The sequence below is a fragment of the Pollicipes pollicipes genome, unplaced genomic scaffold (assembly GCF_011947565.3).
Source record: "Pollicipes pollicipes isolate AB1234 unplaced genomic scaffold, Ppol_2.1 Scaffold_4219;HRSCAF=4965_pilon_pilon_pilon, whole genome shotgun sequence".
In the NCBI taxonomy this organism is placed as follows: Eukaryota; Metazoa; Arthropoda; class Thecostraca; order Pollicipedomorpha; family Pollicipedidae; genus Pollicipes; species Pollicipes pollicipes.
In genome coordinates, this window is record NW_023596448.1 from 22,217,868 (window position 1) to 22,223,776 (window position 5,909).

The window sequence follows — 5,909 nt, forward strand, 5'->3', positions numbered from 1 at the left end:
GGTAAACAAAGGAAACCGATGCTATCGTAGACGCTTATATACCGCCTGAAGCGCAGGCGTTAACCACAATCGTCTCTGACATCAAACTTCTGGAAAGCAAAGATTAGACGAACTCGACTACTCGCCTATATTTATATATGAACGAATACAGGCTGATACTAAAACTAGGAGTAGACATCTAAACATATTCTGATAAGGATCATACGATGAGGTTTTAAGGCATGCAACAAATATGTGTCCTCCAGCCCCAACGCGCTATCCTGTCTGAGCCCGTGTACCCCATCACTAACGGATCTTGAGATAGTAAATAATGTTTTGCGAATTACAAATATTCTTAATTCTACCTGTGAATATCATTCTACCAATTGCAAAAAAGCAAGGAAGCTTTAAACTACACACACGCGCTTGCCCCAAGTCTTTGAACCGTGATACCTGCACAATCATGCGAAATGTAGTAAAACACGAAAGCACGACGCGTTTTACCAATGCAGGGTTTGTTAGTAACGTGAAGCAGCAGGTGCCACGCTGCAATGGACCAATTCAACTCCATGGCTTCGAAAATAATGCTGAAAATTGCCTCACTTGCCGATGAAACGTTTAACTTTTGTGGTGAAAGCGACAGTGCTACTCCCTTGATATCGGTTTTGTTTGGCTTGCTCGACATTGTAGGCATTTGGTGCATGCTTACATCTGATAAGTTATTCGATCCCACGAGCATTTTCTCCACTGGAACGTGATAAACTTAGAAACCTGATTTTGAGCATTTTTGTGTCATCGCACAAATGTAAAGATTGCAATATCACAAATGGTAAGCAGAGTATTATACCAGCCTTAGAATTTGCGAACGTGCAGTACATGGCAGCAGCCTTTACCTGTGGTAAAAGGTGAAGTGAAGACGCTGCAGCCCCTGTAATTTGTTCACGTCAGTGTCGGCACAGGGGGAAGAGGGGGAGGGGGTGTTTGAGATGGGGGTAGTTGCTCCTGCTGACGGCAGGCGGGCCAGGAGTTTGCTTTTCGCCTCCAAATTTTGGGACGCTCTTTTCACTAAATGAGGGTTTTATAGGCACACATATGGTAAGGCTAGTTTTCCGGAATCCATTACGATTTAAGTGTGGTGTTCTGCTAAATCGATGCTTCAGCTTTTCCCATGCGACGGCAGTGCCGACTCGTTGCAATTTGCCTGCCCCTAAATTCACGTTGAAGAATATACCGCACGCAACGCAAGTCAACCAATTCTACACTTCCCTCGTCGTACAAGGTGCCCCAAGCACTCAGCCTTGATACACAGCCTTGGCATGTCAACTGACACACAAACCGTTAAGTCTAACTTATTCTTCTCATAATCTGTTATGCTTTCTTCCACAAAAACGCTCACTTCATCCCTTACTTATTCTTCCCTTAATCTGACGCAAAACTTGCGTGAAAACACCCAAGTAAGCTGTCAAAAGTGTTTTTGCTTTACCCGAGTTGTTCTTTTTGCCCTTTTCGGTTTCTTTTTCGCCTTAACCTCAAATCCAGTTTATTCCTGTCCTCCCTCGCAACAAAGCAACGTGCGTCGAACTTGAAAGGCACCTGACAGCCTGAAAAGCGCATCTTCACATGTATTACTAGAAGTCAGATCACCTAGGCCCACATAACTGGGCTGGGCTTACTAATCGGCCTAGTAAGATCTTTTATGTATGAAGAGCCTCGGAATTTATTTGTCTTTAGTAGGCTTTTTTGCTGGCTCTGACCTTCTGGAAACCTCTTTATTGCCTCGGAAGGCGCCATCATGAATTAGGAATCCCCTGTCTTGGATTAGGATGAACCCCCTGTAAAAAGAGGCTGTTCTGGACCAGGATGCCCTGTTTGGGGATGATGTGTTTTTCCGGATAAGAGTCCACCTTTGCCAATCGGGAGGTTTCCGTTCTGGATGACGAGGACCTCTCATTTACATCAGGAAGGCCCTATTATAGAACAGAAGATCCTGTTTCGGATAGGGAGGCCCTTTGATGGGCTGAGAATCTCCTGTATTGATTGCAAGTAGCCCCGTGACCGGCATTTGTTTTTGAATCGTCGACAGTTATTCCCATGTGTATTCCTGCATGTAATGAACATAATTGATTAGGGAATGGCGTAGCCCTTGGTGACCTTCTCCTCCTCTCCCCTCTTGAGTACGACACTATCTAGGAAACCCCCTGTGGGGGAGGGGCCCCAGTTTGTCCGGGGGTCCCTTGGAAAAGTCTGCCCTCACAATAAAAATTCCGTGGCGTCCCTACTGGTTCATGGTGCTGTAAGACGGTTCATGATGGCTCACTCGACGTTGCTGTCTATCGTGAAATTGCACAGCGGCTTGCGGTGGATCTGAGTGTATAATAGATTATTAGGGATAGATTTATGTGCGGGTTGTGACGTCACCGTAGCTCAGTTAGCGTAGCGCCGGACATGCAAAAATTGTGAGCGGAGGGTCGGGTGCGAATCCCAGAAACTGCACGCGTGTGACTCGTCACTGTCAACCATTTGGGAAATTGGCGAACTTTACGCTGGCACTGCGTGGACGTATGATGGCGTTGTATACGCGTGCAAATTTGTTTGGGAAAATTGCCAGCTAAACTTGACATGTCTTACGGGGCGGCTGGATCATGGTTAGTGCGGCAGCCTGTGCTTAATAATTAATTTGACAAGATGAAGAACTAGGTCTGTCGGACATGCAGGTTGTTCGGTGATAGATAAGATAGGATACATGTCTGAAGGTTAGTGACAAAACTAGTCACAAGAAAGACTGCACTTTTAAGATGTCATGGTTCCTCGGGCAGGAAGCATGTCCGACGGGTCCGGCTCGCAAGGAGACCAGGCATATTTCAATGCACCAGGGCCGCGTATGCAGTTCCAACACCATATGGTCGTAGATCTTATTGGTTATTGTGGTTTTGGCACAGGGCTCTTTGTGCTTTGTTCATACATATGCATTTTTGGACTAGCCTGCCTTTGTTCTGCACTGATGTGTTTTATTCAGATCTAATGCAGTGATTTTGGAGTTCGAGAGTCTCCAACTTAACCCAGTCCATTGCAGACCCCGCACTTTGCAGTCTGCGCCGTTTGCACAGCACTTTCGGGAGTGCCGCCGTGTCCTAGCTTAACAATCCAGTCCAGCCAATAGCCTGTTTATCTCTGTTGGTGGGCTTTTCAAGACTTGGTCCGAAACTATTTGGTCAAATGCATGTATGGGATCAGAGTCCACGCTAAGCAGTGCTCGTGCGAGGCCCAACTCCGCTATCTGATCGAGAACTTCCAGGTCAACGGCAGTATTTCGTTGGCGAAGTGAGTGTTACGTGAGGCGATGCCCACACGGCCTGTCCTAGCCTAATGCCCCCCAACACCAGCCGTTGCACCAGGGTCCTGTCCAGCCTACCCCGCCCGATGGCGTCACCCACCAAACCTACCCCACCCGATGGCGTCAACCACCAACCTATCCCACCCGATGGCGTCACCACCAAACCTACCCCACCCGATGGCGTCACCACCAACCTACCCCACCCGATGCGTCACCACCAGCCTACCCCACCCAATGGCGTCACCACAACCTACCCCGCCCGATGGCGTTACCACCAACCTACCCCACCCGATGGCATTACCACCAACCTACCCCACCCGATGGCGTCACCACCAACCTACCCCACCCGATGGCGTCACCACCAACCTACCCCACCCGATGACGTCAACCACCAACCTACCCCACCCGATGGCGTCACCACCAACCTACCCCACCCGATGGCGTCACCACCACCTACCCCACCCGATGGCGTCACCACCAACCTACCCCACCCGATGGCGCCACCTGACTGCTAGCGCGGCCAGTGCCGCTGGTGGCGATCCAACCCAGTCAGGAGCAGATAGCAAGCCCGCAAAGCGACCTGAATTCACATCGCAGCGGCAGGGACAAGCGCTCTAAGCATCGGAACTACCGGAACAGGCAAAATATGGCCTAACTGAGCTACCGGGACAGGTGGTCTTGACCATCCATGGCGACCAGTTAAAATAAATTTACAAAGTCATGTTAAGTCCCTTCAAGCGCGACTTAGTCGGGTGCCAGGACGCGTCACAAATCCCTGATAAATCCAAGATTTCCAAAAATCCTGGCAGTTATCTTGAGCCGCGGCTTAAGACGGCGTTGTATGAAAAGAAACCGGCAACTGTCACGCTCTCCGGACAGCAGATACCAAGTCAGAAGTCACGTGCTGTCACCAAAGTATTGTCTTACTAACGTGACGCAGTCCCTTATCTTTAAACATTCCTGTGACTGTCAATCAAATCATGTCATGCGCTATGCATTAGTTAGCGTGCTAGCAGCTTACCCGAGCAAAAATAAGGCACAGCTTCAAAGTCCAGAGAGCCTGTAAAATGCATACACTCATGTATTTACACGTGCACAAGTGTGATATGTTCAGCAGTTGACGAAGGCGCGCTGGAGAGTTTGCTAGCAGTTTTACATTTAAATTAATCCGCTTAAATGTTGTTTGCGCTCGTTTTCATTCCGGCTAAGCCGAGTGCGGGTCACGATGACTTGTTATCCTCTCGGCGCAGGCAACCAAAGTATGTTCGCATTTTTAATGAGCTATCACTGCGTTGCAGCGTTTTTTGTAAGACTAGTCTCCAAGGGCGTGGGGTAATACGCCATCCGTAGCTCTTCATTCGCCGCCCATACTACCACCCAGGCGCCTCTCGCGGCTGGCACGAGCGGTGACAGTGGACGCGAGAGCTGTCATTTGTCATCCTGCCAACGCCGTCAAGACAATGACTTGTTAACGTCAGTCTCGTTTGGGAATATTGAAAAATAGTATGATTCATGCATTGGGATTACGCCTCCATGAAAGTTCAACAGGAGCGCGTTCACTGACGCTCGTTCGCGCGCACGCTCGCCAACCATACGGCTTGGATACTGACCGGCTGTGAGTATGGCCAGACTCGGTAATTTCAACAGGGAAGTAGATGTGGTGATCGAATCTTCAATAATCTAATCTTTACTTGCTGTAATTTTGTAAGTGCGCTTGCGAGCAATATTGCAAATATCTTGGACATTATTGTTAGCCTTTTTCCTTACCGAATAACCATAAAGGAAAAAGGTACATGCATCAATATTTCGGCTACATGTCTTTGCCAAAAATATTATGAGCGGTAAACTAAAACTGCATTAAGTAAATTTTAAATACGCTGCTCATAATGGTTTTGACGAAGGCACGTAGCAGAAATATCAATACGTCTATCTCTCCTTTCTTCTGGTAGTTCGACAAGAAATAAACCTAACAGTACCATCATTGTTCACTGTGGTCAGCGCGACGAACAGCATCCTAGTGTTTCGGGAAGACATCAGTGACAGCGAACTGACCCATAAGCCTATGTAGTTCTATGGGTTTTCTCCCACTTTTGAGCACAGCATGCCGTATTCGAGACCGGTTCCGAAAACGGAAGCCTTTCACGACCGCCGCACACCATCATAAGCACCTCGCTGCGATCCCCGAGTCTCACCACTCTGACCAGCTGTGCCGAACTGATCCCTGGCCAGGTCTGGGAGCGGTTCAGGTTGGGTGGGTTTGGGGGGGGGGGGGACACGCAGCCTTCACGGCGCCGACTCGGGCCACCGGGGCGCGGGACGGCACCGCGTCCGGGCAGTCAGTGGAGCGAGGGTGGCGGCGCAGGAGTGGGCGTCGCGTCGCCGTTGTCCGACGGTGTCGCCTCCCGTGAGGGCATCCGTGGCGCGAGCTATCGTCCGACGAACTGCCTCTTGTGAGGGTGTCTGTGGCGCGAGCTATCGTCGGAAGAACTGCCTCTTGTGAGGGTGTCTGTGGCGCGAGCTATCGTCCGACGAACTGCCTCGTGTAAGGGCGTCCGTGACGCGAGCTATCGTCCGACGAACTGCCTCTTGTGAGGGC